General features: G+C 45.3%; 1 long non-coding RNA gene and 1 pseudogene across 1 annotated transcript; both read left to right on the forward strand.

The window, feature by feature from the left end:
- Positions 1–7,265: 7,265 nt before the first annotated feature.
- On the forward strand, positions 7,266–12,371 carry LOC129156298 (HMG domain-containing protein 3-like; annotated as a pseudogene).
- A 900-nt stretch (positions 12,372–13,271) lies between these two features.
- LOC139062570 (uncharacterized) lies at positions 13,272–13,784 on the forward strand. The gene is made up of 3 exons (XR_011516129.1): positions 13,272–13,497; positions 13,599–13,649; positions 13,743–13,784. It is a non-coding gene; the product is annotated as an uncharacterized lncRNA (long non-coding RNA).
- Positions 13,785–20,223: the final 6,439 nt, after the last annotated feature.

A 20,223-nucleotide genomic window follows, 5' to 3' on the forward strand; every position in this document is an offset into this window, starting at 1 on the left:
AGTAGTTGCAGACCCCCAAGAAGCTCCGAAGTTCGGAGACGTTTGTCGGAGGGGTGATGGTGGCAATGCCCTGAATTCTGCCAAGATGAGGCTGCACTCCCTGTGGTCCCACCAGGAGGCCAACGTACTGAACTTGCGACCTGCACCACTGTCCTTTGGCGAAAGAGATCTTTGCACCTGCCGCCGCGAGCTGACCCATGACATGGTCCAGTTCGGACAGGTGGTCATCTAATGTACGCTTACGAACAACAATGTCGTCGACATAGATGAGGGTCCCTTGCTCTCGAGCATCGGGGCAGGCTTTGTTCAAGAAGATGTTGAACTCAGCAGGTGAGTTGGAATAACCAAAAGGACACCGGGTGAAGGTGTACTGCCGGTTGGCAAAGGAGAAGGCAAGTTTGTGTTGGTCCGATTCGTGGACGGGGATCGTCCAAAATCCGGACGCAATGTCAAGTGTGGAAAAGTACTTAGCATCTTTCACTCGTGGAAGCTCCTGCTCCAGGCGTGCCATAGGCCACCTAGACAAGGGAACCTGTTCGTTGAGTTGCCGGTAGTCAATGGTTAGTCGCCACTTACCATTAGGCTTCAGTACCGGCCACAACGAAGCCGAGTAGGTGCTATTGCAGGGTCGAATGATCCCATTAGCCAAGAGGCTGTCAATGATTTCCTGGACTGGTCCTTGGGACGCCAGGGGAATCTTGTATTGCCGCACAAAGGTCGGCGGTGCATCTGGCCTTGTAGGAATCCGGACTTCATGGATAGTGGTCAGACCACAGTCCAAGGAGTCAAGTGAAAGAAACTCCGAGTACTTCAGCAAAAGTTGTCGTAGTTTGTCTCGCTTGACCTCGTTGGTGAGAGCATCAGCCTGGTCTATGACATTCTCAATCTGGGACAGAACTTCAGGTGGCTTTCCGGGTGGCTTTGAGCGTGTTGGTGAGCCCACAGTCGCGGCCTCACCCGAAAGGCTTGCCACAGAGTAGTGGAAGTCCTTGTCAGGCGGCGGCTTGTACGGCTCAGGCTTTTTCACACGCGCAAACAGTTCCCCGGACTTGTAGCTGATTTTAGCGTCCAGGCGCCGTAGACAGTCCAACCCTATGAGCATGGGAAAGGGCATGTTCTCATCGATTTACACGGGGTGTTTTAAGGACATGGCCCCTATCGAGATGCTCACCTCAGTCTTCGAAGACGCGGTTGCTGGAGCGCCACCGAAATCAGTGAAAATCATCGGGCCTGTAATGAGTGGGGGGGTGAGAGGCCCTCCCCCCTTTTGTAGCACATGCTGTTGTAAAAATCCCCGCTCATGAGCGTAATGTCCGCACCTGTGTCCAGTAACGCGACACAGCGATGTCCCTGATTAACAGTGACCTCAACTGCGGACCTATCAGACCCCGTCCTCACGACTAGAGGTGCTAGCAAAACTTTGTCAGTCACGGCGATAGCGGTACCGGGGTCGTCGTCCATGGGTGTATCGCCTATCATCGCCACGGATGGAACGACCGGTGAGGTGTTGTTGCTTTCCTTTGAGGTGTTGTTGTTTCCCTGCGAGTCAGAACCCGTGAAAACATCAGCCTGCAGCATTTTTGTCTCATCTGGCGGCGTCTCGGCCAAACACGGGGTTGCTGCCCGTGTCGCCTGAAACTCACGCACAGACTGTTTGACGCCCTCGACGTCCTGCTGAAGAGTGCTGAACATGTTCATCATGTTCCTCATCTCAGTCATCATCGGTGGGAAAGCACTTTACATCATCGGTAGGAGAGCGTTTTGCATCGCTGCCTGAAGTTGGGATGGTAATTACATTGTTTCCTGTTCTTTAATTTACTAATTTCTCCAGAAACAACCTTACCTGTAGACTTATTAAAGAATTAGTTACAGGGAAGCTTGGCTTTTGAATGAATATTTTGCGCAAAATCGTTTAGTAATGCCAAAAATAACATTCTCTTTTGACCTACCCAAGATGGCGGGTCGAGCTACGTGTCGGGTTACCTAAGATGGCGGATCGCCGCGCATGCGCCGTCCGTCACTCAGCGTTTATCCCCGTAGCAAGTCGCGGTGTTACACACTGGAGCGGTTGACAACAATCACCGCCAACTGAACCGACTGTACTGTGTACCGGAAGGTTCAGCGGAATTTAGGACGCAGAATCGCTACGTCGGAACGGCTTTGACAGCTTATCGGGACGCGTACCCGGGCCAAACCGAGGTTGCTAGTTAGCTCTCCGGCTAATGCTAGCTATTGTCTGGAGCTACAAGCACAAAAAATGCTCGATTAACCAAACGTCTTCAGCGACGAGGTAATTAGGGACTTTAGCGACTGCACTCTGGTGTGCAGATGCGGTCCGCGGTCTCTAACCACGGCTTATAGCTTATAATATTAGCGAGTTGAGCTAACTATTATGCTAGCGCGGTTACCGGAAAAGAATAGGCGCTGATCAGTCGCCGCACCGAACGGAATTAATTCCGACGGGGAGTAAAATCTCAGATTTTACAAAAAATGTTCACACAGTGTCACAAACACAGCGACAAACAATAAAACAGACAGTTTTCAACGTACCAAGACAGGAAAAGTATACCTTCACATGTAGGCCTCAAAATGGCCGCTCGCCACGTCAGCTTTAAGGTGTTTTGATGAAACAGCGCCTCCTGTGGAGGGTGATGAATGTGCAACCCCCCTTCAAGATAAAAGCTGTCTCTAAGCTGAAGGATGGAAAAGCTAGCTTTTTCCTTCCTCTCTGGACTCACACTGAACAAAAATCCCAAAAATGTCTCAAAATCGGCACAAAGTGTAATAAACTGTGCAGATATCAGGCTAAGCTCGCCAAAAATGTAGTGATTTGAAGTTGTATATTTATAAACTGTAATTAGATAATTTAATCATCTGATTTTGTATATTTATACACTGTAAGTAGATCTAAGTAATCAATCAGAAGTGGTTGTTTTTATCATCAGGGAGTTTACTTAAACACTCTGTATTGACTGAGAGACAAGAAAAGAGAGAGAGTTGGGATCGTTTAAGAATCTTTAATTTCTATAATTATAAATTCTTACAATCTACCAGGACTATCTCAATGATGAATGCATATGGATTTAGATGTTTCGTGTTGGTGTGTGTGTGTGTGTGTTTTGTTCAGAATCTCTAGGCTGACGTAGCAAATCTGGTTTGTTATGACTAGGCTACCATGAGGCTTCAGAAGCTGATGACATGAGCCGCCATATTGCCACGTACTGTAGATGGAGTCTCCCGTGTAGATCAGGAATTGCCAGGTTCTAAGACCTCGGTTGTACTGGAGCTGGTTGAAACAGCGGTCACAGCACACAACGCCCGTCTGAGGATAACTCCGGTAGTAGTCGGCAGGCGTCAGCAAGTTCACTCTTATTTTGAAGGAACGTTGTCTCGTTGGTACAAACGACGGAAATCTCCAGTATGACAGTTCTCAGCTTAAAACAGGAAATACAGCTGGCCAGCCTGTACTCCTCTTTGCGGTGATGGATTGAGAGCTGGTTGAAACCAATGTTGAGAGTATGATGTAACTCGTTTGGAGCTCGGATCGAACAGAGCTGATGTCAACGTGGAACTTAACGTGGAACTGAATATAAAATGGCGTTGCCTTCTTTTATATCTCCTAATTGTTTACCAATCTTAGTAAACCGGATTGGACACATTAAGTAAACATCCCAGATTCTCTCTACGACAGACGAAAGTTCTGATTGGTTGAGAATAATGTGTCATGCGTTTCCATGGTAATGTATATCAGTCTGTCTGGTGAAGTCCTGTTTATTCATTTAAAAACATAACTCATGACATCTTTATTTCACAGGTCATTCACCTGATTATTAATGATCAACATATGCTTTGATTAGCTTATCACAAATAAAGTACTTTAATTAAAGGAAAAGCGTTCTTCTTCTCTTCTTCTGGAATGTAAACATACTGAACCAAGCGTCCGACCTTGGCGATGTTACTGTGTGAAGGGGCAGCTGTTAAGGGCAGACCATTATAAGCTTCATAACGCTACAGCACTTATGGTTTTTAAATGGCACCTAGAATTATGTTGCACAAAGCACAATTTCACATCATTCTGGGTTCATTTGTGTGAGAACAAGGTCCAATCAGGCTGAAACGTTACAGGAAGGTAGAATCTATTGAGTTGTAAGTGACCTGAACGTTTCATGATGATAGCACTTTCCTAAGGGGGTCAAACCATGTCCCAAAGGTCACCGGGCCTGGTGTCACTTTAAAGTAGTCCAGTTACACCTTTGTGGGCTTATAACGTTTCTTCTGAATGTCCTAGAGAGGTCAGGGTTGTTTTAGAGTACTCCAATTAACAGCTCCTACAACTCCAAAAAGGAATGGAGTCATTAGCACTTATGGTTTTTAAATGGCACCCAGAATTATGTCGCACAAAGACCAATTTCACATCATTCCGGGTCCATTTCTCAGAAAAAAGCTTCAATCACGCTGAAACGTCACAGAACAGTAGAATCTATTGAGTTGTAATTGATTCCTGTGTTTCATGATGATAGCACATTCCTAAGGGCGTCAAATCAGGTCATAAAGGTCACCGGATCACTTGTTACTTAAAGGCGGCATTCTAAACACACCTTTGGGAGCTTATAACTTGGCTTCTGAATGTCTCAGAGAGGTCAGGTTTATTTTAGTGTACTCCAATCAACAGCCCCTATTACCTCAAAAAGGAATGGAGTCATTAGCCCTTATGGTTTTTAAATGGCACCCAGAATTATGTTGCACGAAGCACAATTTCACATCATTCTGGGTTCTTTTGTGTGAAAACAAGGTCCAATCAGGCTGAAACGTTACAGGAAGGTAGAATCTATTGAGTTATAAGTGATCTGAACGTTTCATGATGATCGCACATTCCTATAGGGGGTCAAACCATGTCCCAAAGGTCACCGGGCCTGGTGTCACTTTAAAGAAGTAGTCCAGTTACACCTTTTTGGGCTTATAACTTGGCTTCTGAATGTCTCAGAGAGGTCAGGTTTGTTGTAGTGTACTCCATTCAAAAGCCCCTATTACCCCAAAAAGGAATGGAGTCATTAGCACTTATGGTTTTTAAATGGCACCCAGAATTATGTTGTACAAAGCACAATTTAACATCATTCTGGGTCCATTTGTGTGAAAACAAGGTCCAATCAGCCTGAAACGTTACAGGAAGGTAGAATCTATTGAGTTGTAGTGATCTGAACGTTTCATGATGATAGCACATTCCTAAGGGGGTCAAACCATGTCCCAAGTGTCACCGGGTCTGGTGTCACTTTAAAGAAGTAGTCCAGTTACACCTTTGTGGGCTTATAACTTTTCTTCTGCATGTCCTAGAGAGGTCAGGTTTGTTTTAGAGTACTTCAATTAACAGCCCCTACAACCCCAAAAAGGGAGAGGGTGCTTGCTGCGGAACCGCAAAGGCGGAGCTGCACCAGAGGGTGGAGCTGCACTAGAGTCAGCTCCGCCCATTCCTGCTCCTAATTGGTGCAGGCAGACTCGCCTCTGCTGAGACGGTCCTTGTTGCAGCAACAGCACAAAGGTGGAGCTGCCGCTCCCGGCCGTTCCAAGTGACTCCAACTTCGGCTTAATGGCTGTAAGTAACCTAACTTAAAATAAACACAATTAAAGTTATTTATTTAAACGTTTATTTTGCAATGTGCGGTAAATTTGGCTCAAATTGCACTCGGTACTTATGCTAACATAGCTAGTAGGGTAGACTTCAAGGTTATCGAAAAAGAATTTAAACTGTAACGCGCGTACACAAAACTAACTAACTGTATTTATTGAGATAATGGGCTTAGTTTTTGTTTCATAAAGTATGTCATAAAGTCTAAGAATGATTTCTATGTCACTCCCTGCCTACGGCGCGTTGTCACCAGAAACAGAGATGCAATCATCTGTTGTGCCTTTTTGGTTAGCAGGCTTTGATAAAATCAACAGAATGGAAAAGTTTGATAAAAGTCCATCGACTCACTCCCTTTCAAGGCAATTAAAAGACCTCTTAGCCCCCACTTCCCTTCCCAAGACCTCCACAGACAGGACCTCCTCCTCCATCAGCAAGACCTCCACAGACAGGACCTCCTCCTCCACAGAGAGGACCTCCTCCTCCATCAGCACAGTTAAGACCTCCACAGACAGGACCTCCACAGACAGGACCTCCTCCTCCACAGACAGGACCTCCTCCTCCATCGGCACAGACAGCACCTCCTCCTTCACCACAGGCAGGACCGTCGTCGTCCTCATCATCCTCACAACGATTAAAGGTCCGCCAGCCGGTGAAAGTGACATGCAGCCATTGCGGCATCCAGTGGTGGGCAGTCAGGGCCAGCAAAGCCTTCTCTGCTGGCCTAAACATACTCAAAAGCATAAATGTCTTTTTTTTCCTTTGGTAAATATTTTTAAATAAAAAAATTGTTCACTGGTCTATTTTCTTTATATCCTATTATACCCACTTGGCCGCACTGCTTCCAGTGTTGAAATACCAAGGCTGGGTGTTATCCAATCAGATTTAAGCTAGCTTGTGTTTTCAGGCAGATTAAGTCTGCCCTAGGCCTTCAGAATCAATCGAGAAGCCCACTGTCCGCTGTAAGTGAACAGAGACGAGCCAGTTGCGATAGCCAATCACCTCACGAGTCAGCGTGGCCCAGGCCTCACGCAAAAGTTGACATGAACGCATCCTGTGATTGGATAAGCAGTAGTTAGAACTTTTCTAGCAGCATTAAGCAAAATATCAAAACTAAATACGGAGATTTGTATCTATAGGCAGCTATCGGTGTATTTTTGAACACATGATGGCTGAAAGAGGAGAAGGGACAGACTTGGTTGCAGATTTACTTGCCACACCATTTTCCAGACGGACCTTTCAAGAAAAAATGGATCTTGTGAGAACAGGTCGTCTGACTCCAACACTAGCTGGCTTGTCCCAGCAGGGGAAAGGATTTGTTCGTCATTTTCAGGCAAGCAACTATGAACGGTACCCATGGCTAACAGCTTCAGAGAACCGCTGCAGATTATTCTGCTGGGAATGCCTGTTGCTCGCATCAGATGGATTTGGTAGCATTAAAGCGCGTTAAAATGTACGCCAGAAACACGACCGGGCAGACACGTCTTTCAGCATTAGCCTCCATGTCCATAGAAAAGGATCCACTCATGGACCTGAAGCGCACGGATAAACTGTACAGAACCATTGAGGTTTTCCTGAGGAAAGAAAGACGGATGGATTTTATTTTCAAATGAGCAGGAGAGGAGGAGATCCATGCTGGACAATTATGTTGGTCAGTAGAAACATTTTATTAGTATTTTTTAATGTTTTGCCATTTTATTTTGTTAATAATCAATAAATGGTAACGAAATAAAATGTCTAACTGAAATTATTCTGTGTTCTGTTTCTATGCAATTTATATTGTGTATGACGTGGTGTAAGCTACTGCGCCAACATTGTTTTGCGGTGCCATTTTCTCCAAAACAGTTGTAAATAATGTGTTTGCTTTACTTATTTATTTTATTGACTCATCTCTTAAACCCGTCTTTCATTTTTGAGATTTGACAGTATCCGTGGTCTTAGTTTCCTACTCTCAATTGGGAATGCGAGTTTGATTTTAAAGGCTCCGGAAATTACTTGTCTTGACCAGCCACTGGTGTGTGTGTGTGTGTGTGTGTGTGTGGTTTCTTCAGCTGTGATGTCCTATTGATGGTATTTTAAGGTGTATTAAATTAGATTGGACTGAATAGGAAATCACTGAAGGCGCAGGGGTGGAACGCACCGCCCGCCACTGGCGGCATCACATTAAATAAAAAGAACTTGCAGGTGCATATTAATAGAAAGCACAGGCCAAAGGGACAACAGATATCAGAGACACGACACCTGTCATGTCAGTGCATTGATGCTACAAATGGCATCTTTGCAGTCAACAAATCATTCTTCAAACCATGCTCACCAATACATGTACAGAAAAAAACCTGGGGTACAAGCCAAAAACAAATTTGTGAATGGGATGATTGCAATACTAATTTGGACTTTGCAGTGAGGAGTGGAATTCTGCCATATGAATGCATCCACTTAAAATCATTGACATTTTCTCCCAGATCAGACCCCCCCCCCCCACCCACACACACACACACACACACAATTCTGGAAGAAGAGGTGCTGTCAGACATAGTGACTGCCAAAATATTTGGGGATGTGAGAAAACAGAGCTGCTTGAACCTCCAGAGCAAATCTGCTGCTGTAGGGGTGCCTCTCTCAGTTGATGTCACAGTTGGAGGGCCGTCCTCAAAAAAGTTCATATCAGTTTTTGAACCCAAAGTGTCATGCTACAGCAGACTGGGAAGGGTAATGGTGGCCTTCGACATGAAAAAGAGGTCATGGCATTGCCCATGTGCCAAACCCAGACAGTTGTGCTTGCACAAAAGTGTGGCTAAATGGCATCTCTTTCAGACAGACAGAGAAATGTTCAGGACCAAAGAGAGTGCCACTGACAGTGGTGATGCTGCTGAGACAAATGAAGAACTTCAGGATGATGCAATACCAGTCGGAGGACAACAATATCCTCCTGGTGACAATGATCTCATGAGAATGGTAAAATACATAATGAAAAACAAAGCTCTACCGGAAAATCTCCCCCAGGATTTGGTCACTGGCTCCCAAACATTTCAAGGACTTGATTCCCAAAGAAACCGTATGTGCAGAATGTGGAGGCCAACTTAATGAGCCAGTGCTCATTACAGCACGTGTCAAGCTGGTGGCATACACTGGTGTTGTACATGGTGAGACTAACTTCATCTATATTAACTAAACTACAAGGTTTAATACAAACTAAACCTAAAGTCTGTGTTGTACATCACATGCGCAATGAATTACTTGTAGATAACATGTATAGACAATATAAAATAAGTCAGCCTCTAACACCTACTTTGTGTCTACCATAATTCTTTCTGATTTCTTCTTCAGGCTTTTCTACATACCGCAGGGAATGTCCCGACTGTGGGCTGATTTATCGATACCAGGAGTGGAGTGATGGGACTCATAATTTCAATGACCATATACTCCTCACTCTTCATCTATGTATTTATCTCCGTAACTCAATTGAGGTAAGCAAAAAATGCAAGGAATGCCCTTGTTATTGATTAGAATGTGTACCTAACTCTATCTTTTACCGTTCTAGACACACCATGCTGTAAGCCGAGCAATTGAGGTCTTGGAGAAAACTAAAAATCAGACCTTCCCCAGTAAGGCCACAATGCTCCATGCATACATGCATTTTGAAGCCCTGACAGCTCACAGCTACTCATACTCCAGTTATAAGTGTGGATACTATCCACCTGTGGTTATCATGGACCTGCACAGGAAGGGTGTCTTCAATATGCCTAGTGAGTGTCAGAAAAAACTGCATGTAAAGAAACTATTTTAATGCTTGATTAATAGAATGCTTGGCATTACAGTAAGTGAGATGGAGACTCCACCAGCAGACTTTGATGGCAGAGTCAACATCAAAGATTTCTATGACTCTGTGACGTCTCAGATCATTTGTACTGGCTTATTGACAAGTGAGTTGATAACATTTCCAGTAAGAAGAATAATATCAATTCTTGAATACAGTTTAAGACATTCTGTTAAAGAATGACTTTCCATCATTATAGCACCCTAGCTCTCTGATTAGGTAATGTACATTTTACTACTCATATTTATCGATGTGGGTTTACCCTTACTCCGTGACATGTTTTCTCTTCATTCTACATAGTGGTCAGAAATTAATCTTCTGGAATGATTTATCCAGACAATTTTTGTGTGATAAGTTACTCTGTTAAACACCAGGTGGTCGTAAGAATCCCTTTCTTGTTTTGCCATCACATCACAATTGGGCACCTTGGATTGGACCAAAATGCAGAGATGGGGACATTATTTTCAACACTGAGCATGAGAAGTTAAATGCACCAAGGCAGGCTGCTGAGATGTCAGATCTCCAAATGACAGAGGAGAGACTCCAAGATGCCCTTATTAACCTCCGGGTAATTGCTATTTTATAACTTTCATTCATCATTGGGACTCAATGACAATGTTATTTATTTTGTTTGTTTTTCTTATGTTGAAATAATAGGTGGACATGGTGCGTAAGCTATGCAAACAATGTGGCATAGATTCTAAAGGTTCTAAGATGGACCTTATTCTCAGACTCCGGGAGGAGATGAAGAACAGGTCATCATATGATAAGATATTTGAGAAGGTCTGGGGAGCATCAGGTAGGCTACATCTTTCACTGAAGAGCAGCATGTTATTAGTGTGCAGTGATAAAATCATGCTTCATACAATCTTTATTGTGAGAGGTTTTCAAAAAGTAAACATATGTACATAGTAGCTCAACAGTTGTCACAGGACTTACATCATGGAACCACACTGAGTAACACACAATACAGACTTATCCATGGCAGTTATTTTGTGTAGAAAAGTTTTGCAATCTCATTAACTCAACTTTTTCATTTCCATAGGTGGCTGGGCAGTTGTTATGTGCCCCTGTGCTGTTGTCTATTCAATAAAATTTAATTTAAGAGCAGAAAGCCCCAGAGACTATGCAGATATTTAGCTCAGCTGGAAGCACTTTCCCAACATTGCCATTTATGATTTTGCGAGGGGACTGGCCACACACACCAACTTGAGGGAACCTGAAAATTTGCCTTTCAGCCCACATGAGGGACGGCTGGCTGAGGCATCCAATGATAATGTAAAGTCAGCCGCTGAAGGAAAGCTGAAGGTCCATTTACCATGGCTAAAAAGTAAAAAAAAGGATGCAGACACAAACTGCCACCCACTCACAGGATCATCGGAACATTATACCTTGTATGATGTTTTCCATGAGAAAAACACAAAGGATCCTAGAGACATCCTTCGAAGAATAGCACTTGTCCCTGAACTGGCTGGCTGGGTCAACAGCCAGTGTGCTGAGCAATTATTTGCAGACATGAGGAAGAATACACTCACACCGTCTGAACACATCTTCATGATGCGCAACATATTGCACCACTACAACACACAATGCAACAACAAGACTGAAGAAAGCATCAAGAAAGTGGTGAGCGAGGATGTCCTGCAGTTGGATCACAATGGGCAGATAGTAATGGGTAATATTATTTACATTCATTAATTCATATTTTTCACTAATTAAAACAAATAACTTTCTATATCATTCTAATATTTTCTTTTACTAAACCCACAGCTGCACAGCCACCCACAGAAGCAGATGTAACAACACAACCCTGTAAGTACAATACTGAGAAGAAATTTCAAAAATCATGCCAATAGTATGTAACAACTTTATGTTTGAAAGGATAGCGTGATAAATTCATGGAATTACGTCTTTGTCTCATAAGCATCATAAAAAGCTTTTCACAGAGAAGGTTATATGATGACTGTTCAAATGTTTTATTGCCACACTGACATAAATGTACTCTTCAGACTGTCCAAGCATGTCTGACCTGCTTCCAGGTCTAACACCTAACCAGACATCTGACCAACTGAACAGGAGGATATGGGCTGTTAACCCTCTCCCAGCACAACAGAAATTGGTGATGTATAATTTTGTAGTAATATACATAAATATGTAGTCTACTTTTGTAAATTTTTATTATTTTTTTTCTGTTGTGCTATTTGTGTGTGTAAATGCTTTTTTTCCAGTTGGCGTATGTGTTGGATAAAAACAAAGATCCATATGAGGACATACTTTCTTATAGCCCAGGCCGGACATTAACAAGATGTGATTTCTGGTCTTTGGCCTTTGAAGAGGTTGAAGCACAGGTAATTGTACACTTCCATGCATGTGGTGTACATGAATACATCGGCTTTTAGTAATGACCTTACTTTTCTTTTAACAGATTGCTGATCAGTGCTTTCAAGTCATAACTGCTCTTGGAGCTTCACAGGTCAGCTTGTTTTTGTTCTGTGTGGTATTATTAAGCCTTTGGCAGGGAGGCCTTGTGGCCTTAAGAAGAAATTTCTCACTTCTCATGGAGTTTGTCACAGGCTTTACACAATACATTTTTCCTACATTTTCTAAAAAAACTGTAGCACTACTAGTTTCTGTCTCTTCAGGGCAAAGACGTCCACACTTTCAGCATCTATTTGGTGGTTACCTGGTTACCACCATTTCACAATGATCCCCTTGCAGCTTTACCTGTACGTTTCTTTTTAAATTATTGTTTGTGTGTACATATATATACAGTACTTCTGTGTGTATATATCATTATCCCAATACACAGGACCATATTGGAACAAAGGACATCATTTTACTCCCTTCGTGGGAGTCCGGGCACTGGATTTTGTGTGTAAGTTAGCAAATTTTCCAAGTGAGATACTTTATTAACATGTATGTGGATGTGTAGCTGTTGATGTGATGTGCATTTGTTTTTCTGTTACATTTGCATTTTTCAACCCATCACTATATTTGTCTCTTTTAGCATGCCATACACACATTCCTTTTCTTTTGTAAACTTGTAGTTTTTTTTTTTTTTTTTTTTGCGTTGTGGTCTCTCAGGTGTTGCATGTCTTAATGTCATCTGCATTTCCAGGTACTCAAGCCAAAGTCAAAAGAGATTTTATTTCTAGATTCCATGAACTCTGTAGACTTTGGACTTGGGAGCTACAGAGACATATTCAGGTTTTGTTCTCATTACAAAGCATTCCGGAGTTTCCAGTCAAATTCTTCAAGAAGTTTTCTACTTCTGCATGGTTTGTTCCAGTTTGAACATGAAAAACAAACTCCAGGCGTTGGATATATCAGTATGTTTTGCTTCTCATATGTCAATATGATGAAGCTACAGTCTACACATCCTCTATTTGAGAACTGTTTTGGGATAACTTAGGTTCTGATTTGGATCCATATAAATAAAGGGGTTTGCCTTGGTGGACACTCTTTGAAGTGCCAGTTATTGATAAAGTCACCGCTAAGGAATAATAAATAATAATAATACATTTTATTTCAACAGCGCCTTTCTGAACACTCAAGGACACTTTACAGAGATAAAATACACAACAATAAAAGATAAAACAGCATAAAACAAACAGACAGATTGGAGCAACGAGAGTAATTATTTGAATGCTAGACGGAACAGGTGAGTTTTGAGTCTGGTTTTAAAGAGAGTGAGGGAATCAATGTTATGGAGGTCAGGAGGATATAAAACTCCTGGAGTCTGTCACTCATGATGACGGGTATGGCAGTTCCATTAAAGGCCATATGTTCCTGTTTCAGCCAGTTGGGTATGGTTATCTATAAATAATGGTCATCTTATTAGACCAATTCATTTTAAAACCACTGGCTGAAACACAACATGAGGTGGGGTAGTTCTGTTTTAAACCCCAACTCTTTATTTTTTTGACTTGTATGTTTACTTAGTTTTTGGCTTTAGGGCCGTACTGTATGCATTTATATTGTAGTGTTGTTTTATGACAGCGACTTGGCTAATCACATTTCACCAGGCCATTGGAACAGTGTAACATTGAGTCAGTTGAAGGTACGGGTTTTTAACATCTTTGCACACAAACCTTTATTATCTGCTGTGGAGTGTGATGAAAGAATAACTATAGATAATATATGTGGTCTTATTATTGACAGGGTGCACCACTGCAGTGGGGAGGGAATGACTGTGGGGCATACATGATGATGGTCAGTGGTCTTACAATTTAAATGCCATGGTCTTTGTGTGTTCCAAATGCAGATTTGTGGATGTAACATTGGAGTTTGAATTTTGTTTTTCAGTATGCCCTCTATGTGACCCTGGACATGCCTTTTGATTTTGCTCCAGTGAGTTTGTATAGTTATTTTTAAAAAATGCACTGCAAGACCTATTTCAATTATATTAACAACTTTTCACTTTATATATATTATCAGTCAGACATGCCCGTAATCAGGAGTTGGTGGTGCCAACAATTACTGAAGACATTTCCTCTGGCTGGGTATGAATCCTTTGCAGGAAATTTCCAACATAAGAGTCCAAAGTACATGGGGAGTTTGTAATATATCATGGGAAAAATCTTTTTTGCAATCTTTTCTTCAAAGTCAATTCAGCTCACCAGAGCCGGAAATGATGGAGGTCACCCAAGGAGAGCCCACCCCAACAGAGCCAGACACTATGGAGGTCACCCAAGAAAAGAAATACAGGTGTGTAGCATCTAGTGAATGTTTATTGTTTTTAAATTGGTTGTTTTATGTATTTATATTGAATGAAGAGAACATGACTAATTTCATTGTTATTTGAATTCATTATCATTTTGCATATAGGACGTGCCTGTGATGAGAGGCATTATGGTGGCCTGGAACTGGGTGAAGGAAAACCAAAAACACTTTGCTGGAAAGGTTATCCCACCAGACATCATCAGTATGGATGAAGACGACGCAGCAATGACCATCACAATGCAGGAACTGTTCATGACTACACATGACATGGATAGGGATGAGGATGAAATTCGGTCTCCCTTCATTTTCACCTTCTCAAACAAAGATGATATGGAGTTTTTCATGCATGAAATAAGAGACAAAAGAGATATCCGTGTGTCTTGCATGTGCAACACAGATTAGTACCTGGTGTTTTGCTGTTTGGTTTAGTTTACCAATCTGTCATCAATAACATGTAAAATAAAATCATCAACATCTCAGTCATTAATTCATCTTCAATGTCTGTTATCGTCACTAGGGCTATGGGGGAGCTGGATTATGTCTCAGATTTAGAAAGGCAGGCTACACGCACATATGCATATATATATATATATATATATATATATATATATATATATATATATATATATATATATATATATATATATATATACACACACACATATATATTTATATATTTTTATATATACATTATATATATAGCTGCTGGATTATGTCTTAATATATATATAACTGCTGCGTGCCCTTTTAGAAGCTGTTTTTTATTTCAATTGCTGCCATGTAACATTTAAATTCTGATGAAGTCCAGTTGCAAAGATGCAAAACAATTTAAAATGTAATTTTTACAAAATCTTGCTAACCTCACAACCTCAGCATGTTGTGTGACGGGGTGAGTACTCCCTCTTCTCCACAACATCTTTGTAAGACTGTAATTCCAGGAGAGGGCACTCACCAGCTGCGGGGCATTACCGATCAGCGGCAGCTGCAGATCCTCTAATCAACCGCAGCAGAGCTCTATTTAAGAGGAGAGGGAACCTCTTCACATCGCTGGATGATTAACTACTCACGGATACTTGGAATCGCTGAACCACTGATGGATGTACCTACCTGGAAGTCACCATAACCCGCCTGGATTACACACTCAAGGTTCACCTCTCCTCCTTCTTCACTTGCCCTCTGCCGCCATCATCTGGCTCCCTCTCCTGGACGCACCCCGTCACACCGTCTGCCCTCCCTGCTGGCTTTTGGGCTCTTGCCGACTACTTCATACTTGGATATCTCCAGGACACTTTTAGTTAGGGTTAATAAATCATTGTTAGAACTTTCTGCCTTTGTCCTGTGATGGTTCTTCATGTCGTGGGTTAAACACCTTCCCAGGAACATGACAGAATCATCCAGCCAAAACGCTAACCCCACGGAATCATCACTCACCGATTTCAGTTCTAGGTTAACTCAGCAGGAACAGGCCCTGCCGGTCTTATTGGAACACCTCCAGATTGTTAACCAACAATCTCAACAGCTGGAGGCCATGACCCGTCAACTTCAACAGGGCTTGACCCAGCTCCAGGCTCAGGACCCCTCTCAGGAGAGAGCCACCACCTCCCAAGGAAACCTCGCCGTTCCTGAGCTCAATACTGAAGGGGCCGCGGCCGCGGAACCCGCCTATTACCACACCGCCCCTGCGCCTCCTGCTCAGACGTACAGTGGAGAGTTCGAGGAGTGCCACAGTTTTCTCCTCCAGTGTCAGTTGGCGTTTGCACGGTCTCCTGGAGCCTTCCACACTGATGTAAGTCGCATTTCTTATATTGTTGGACTGCTACGAGGAAAAGCATTAAGGTGGGCAGAAGCTAAGAGCCACAACCCTGCCTTTTTGGCAGGCCCCTTGGACGTTTTCCTGGCCGAATTTAAGTTGACTTTTGGCTCTGACATATCCCCCATGGACATAAGCAGGAGGCTGTGGACGCTGTCACAGGGGCAGAGGACGGTGGCAGAGATGACCCTGGATTTTCGTACCCTGGCGGCTCGATCCGCCTGGAACGAGGAGGCCCTCATCGCCGCCTTTACGGAGGCTCTAAACAGCCGCATCAGGAACCAGCTCGCCATGTGCCCGGAACCTCAGTCCCTGGAGGGGCTGATCAAGCTGGCCATCTCTCTCGACAAGAGGCACCGGGAGCTTCACGTGCCCACACCCACACCGGCATCTGGGTCAGTAAGTCATTCCTCGGAGAGTCTCTCCCCGGAGGAACCCATGCAATTAGGAAAGACCAAACTCAGCAAGGAGGAACGTGAACATTGCATGAGGTCAGGTCTTTGCATGTACTGTGGGGGGTCTGGGCATTTTGCCAAAGCCTGCCCGGTTCTGGTAAAAGGGCGTGCCCACCGGTAATGTCGGGACTACTGGTGGGCAGTCAGAACTCTAAGGGGTCCTGTATTGTGTTACCTTGTATGTTGTACGCTAATGCTAAACAGTTTCCGGTTGATGCTTTATTGGATTCAGGTTGTGAACAATCTTTGATTGACACAGAACGAGTACGTCAGTGGGGAATTCCCACGACCCGGCTCTCCACTCCAATCGCGGTGGCGGCTCTGGATGGACGCAGCTTAACCCCCATCATGCATCGGACTGTCCCAGTAAAACTCAGGGTGTCGGGAAATCATGTGGAGGAAATAGAGTTTTTTGTTTTTCCCTCCCTACAGACTGCAGTAGTGCTCGGTCACCCTTGGCTCCTCCGCCACAATCCCCAGGTGAACTGGGAGACGGGAAGAGTGGAGGGGTGGAGCCCGAGATGCTCCCAGTCCTGCCTCGGAGCAGCCCCTCCTAACATCAGCGCTTCCAGATCGCCATCAGCCGAGAAGATTGACCTGTCTAATGTACCCCAGGAGTATCACGACCTCGCACAGGTATTTAGTAAGGATAGAGCTACTTCTCTTCCTCCACACAGGCCTTTTGACTGTAGCATAGAGCTGCTGCCTGGGGCTCCTCTTCCCAGCAGCCGTCTGTACCACCTCTCCAGACCTGAGCAGGAGAGCATGGAGACCTACATACAGGAATCCCTGGCCGCTGGACTCATTCGACCCTCTTCCTCTCCCCTGGGCGCGAGGTTTTTCTTCGTCCCAAAGAAGGAAGGTACCCTCAGACCTTGCATAGACTATAGAGGACTAAACCAGATCACTGTAAAGAATAAATACCCGTTGCCTCTACTCAGCTCGACCTTCAAACCTGTGCAGAACGCACGGGTGTTTAGCCGTCTGGATCTTAGGAACGCGTACCACCTGGTGCGCATCAGGCAAGGGGATGAGTGGAAGACGGCTTTTAAGACTCCTATTGGACATTATGAGTATTTGGTTATGCCTTTTGGGTTGACTAACGCCCCTGCTGTATTCCAGGCGCTTGTGAACTCTGTGTTGGGCGATTTCCTGAATAAGTTTGTAACAGTTTATTTAGACGACATTTAGATTTTTTCAGAGGACTCTGCACAGCATGTGGAACATGTTAGAGCGGTTCTCCAGCGGTTGTTGGAGAATCGCTTATATGTCAAAGCAGAGAAGTGTTTGTTTCATGTCCCATAGGTCAAGTTCCTCGGGTTCATCGTGGAACACGGGAGGCTCAGAGCGGATCCGGAGAAGGTCCGCGGGGTCACGGAGTGGCCCACCCCCTCATCCAGGAAACAGCTGCAGCGCTTCCTGGGATTTGTGAACTTTTACCGGCGCTTCATTAAGGGATACAGCCAGGTAGCCGCACCGCTAACTAACTTAACGTCTGTGAAACGCCCATTTGTCTGGTCCCCAGAAGCCGAGGCTGCTTTCCAGGAACTTAAGAGGCGCTTCACCGCCGCTCCAGTCCTCCACAGACCTGATCCCCAGAGGCAGTTCGTGCTAGAGGTGGATGCATCTGAGACCGGGGTGGGGGCGGTCCTCTCACAGGTAGCGCCCGAGGACAGTAAACTGCACCCGTGTGCCTTTTTCTCCAGGCGGCTGTCCCCGACGGAAAGCCGTTACAACGTGGGAGACCGGGAGCTGCTCGCGGTGAAATTCGCCATCGAGGAATGGAGGCATTGGCTGGAAGGAGCGGAACAGCCGTTCCTAATATGGACAGACCACAAGAACATAATCTATCTGAAAGAAGCCAAACGTCTTAACCCCCGCCAATACAGGTGGTCGTTGTTTTTCTCACGCTTTAATTTTCAGATTTCTTATCGCCCTGGATCAAAGAACACTAAACCCGATGCCTTATCCAGACTGTATGCACCAGACCAAGAACCCGAGCCCGAACCCATCCTTCCTTCGTCGTGTGTGGTAGGTGGGATCACCTGGGAGATCCGGGACAAGGTTTTGGAGGCACTCAAAACCGAGCCCGGACCAGGGGTACCCCCAGGGAGGCTATTCGTTCCTCTGGCGCTTAGGGGGCAGGTTATACATTGGGCAAACACAGGAAAGTTTTCCATTCATCCAGGTGTGGGACGCACTATAGCTCTGATACGACGGACCTTCTGGTGGCCCTCCATGTATATAGACATTAAGAACTATATTTCAGCTTGTCATGTGTGCGCTCAGCAAAAGGGAGACCACCGAGCCCCAGCTGGGCTCCTCTGTCCCCTTCCTAATCCGTCACGTCCCTGGTCCCATATAGCGCTTGATTTTGTTGTAGCTTTCCAGAATCTCAGGGCTTCACATGTATCATGTCTGTGGTCGACAGGTTTTCTAAAGCATGTCATTTGGTGCCTCTTAAAGGTCTTCCCTCCTCCACTGTTACTTCCAAACTCCTTGTGAAGCATGTTTTTAGGCTGCATGGTATTCCCACGGAGATTCTGTCTGACCGGGGTCCCCAATTCGTGGCTCGGGTCTGGAAGGAGTTCGCAGAAGCTCTGGGCGCCAAGGTCGCCCTCACCTCCGGCCACCATCCTCAGACTAATGGGCAGTGTGAGCGGTTAAACCAAGAGCTGGGCGCCATGCTGCGTTGTGTCTGCTCCTCCCAGCCCAACACCTGGAGCACACATTTAGCATGGATCGAGTATGCTCACAACTGCCATGTATCCACCTCCACCGGTCAGTCACCATTTGAGGCGTCTCTGGGTTACCAACCCTCACTGTTTCCACAGCAGTCCTCGGCTTCAGTCTCCATCCCGCAGTTTCTCAGGGGGGCCAGACGGGCAAGGGCCTCTACCCGGGCAGCTTTGGAGCGCACTGCTGCCAGGAACAAGCAGCTGGCAGACCGACACCGGCGCCCCGCCCCGCTGTACTCTCCTGGTCAGGATGTTTGGCTGTCTTCCCGGGACATCCCGCTAAAGGCCTCCTCTAGGAAGCTCACTCCTAGGTTCATCGGCCCCTTCAGGGTCCTGGACACGCCTACTCCCACCACGGTTCGGCTGGACCTCCCCAGGAATATGAAGGTACACCCTGTATTTCACATTTCCTTGGTTAAACCCGTTGGTTCCAGTCCTCTTTGCCCTGCTCCTGCGCCTCCGCCGCCGGCCCGGCTCTACAAGGGGGGACTGGTCTACTCAGTCCGGCGGATCCTTGACTCCTGACCCCGTGGTCGTGGGGTCCAGTACCTGGTCGACTGGGAGGGGTACGGCCCAGAGGAACGCTCCTGGGTCCCGCGCTCCTTCATCGTGGACCATTCCCTCATTCGGGACTACGAGGAGTCGGTTGCTAGGACGCCAGGTGGCGTCCGTTGAGGGGGGGGCATTGTTGTGTGACGGAGTGAGTACTCCGTCTTCTCCACAACATCTTTGTAAGACTGTCATTCCAGGAGAGGGCACTCACCAGCTGCGGGGCATTACCGATCAGCGGCAGCTGCAGATCCTCTAATCAACCGCAGCAGAGCTCTATTTAAGAGGAGAGGGAACCACTTCACATCGCTGGATGATTAACTACTCACGGATACTTGGAATCGCTGATCCACTGATGGATGTACCTACCTGGAAGTCACCATAACCCGCCTGGATTACACACTCAAGGTTCACCTCTCCTCCTTCTTCACTTGCCCTCTGCCGCCATCATCTGGCTCCCTCTCCTGGACGCACCCCGTCACACCGTCTGCCCTCCCTGCTGGCTTTTGGGC

Source organism: Nothobranchius furzeri, chromosome 13 (assembly GCF_043380555.1).
Source record: "Nothobranchius furzeri strain GRZ-AD chromosome 13, NfurGRZ-RIMD1, whole genome shotgun sequence".
Lineage (NCBI taxonomy): Eukaryota > Metazoa > Chordata > Actinopteri > Cyprinodontiformes > Nothobranchiidae > Nothobranchius > Nothobranchius furzeri.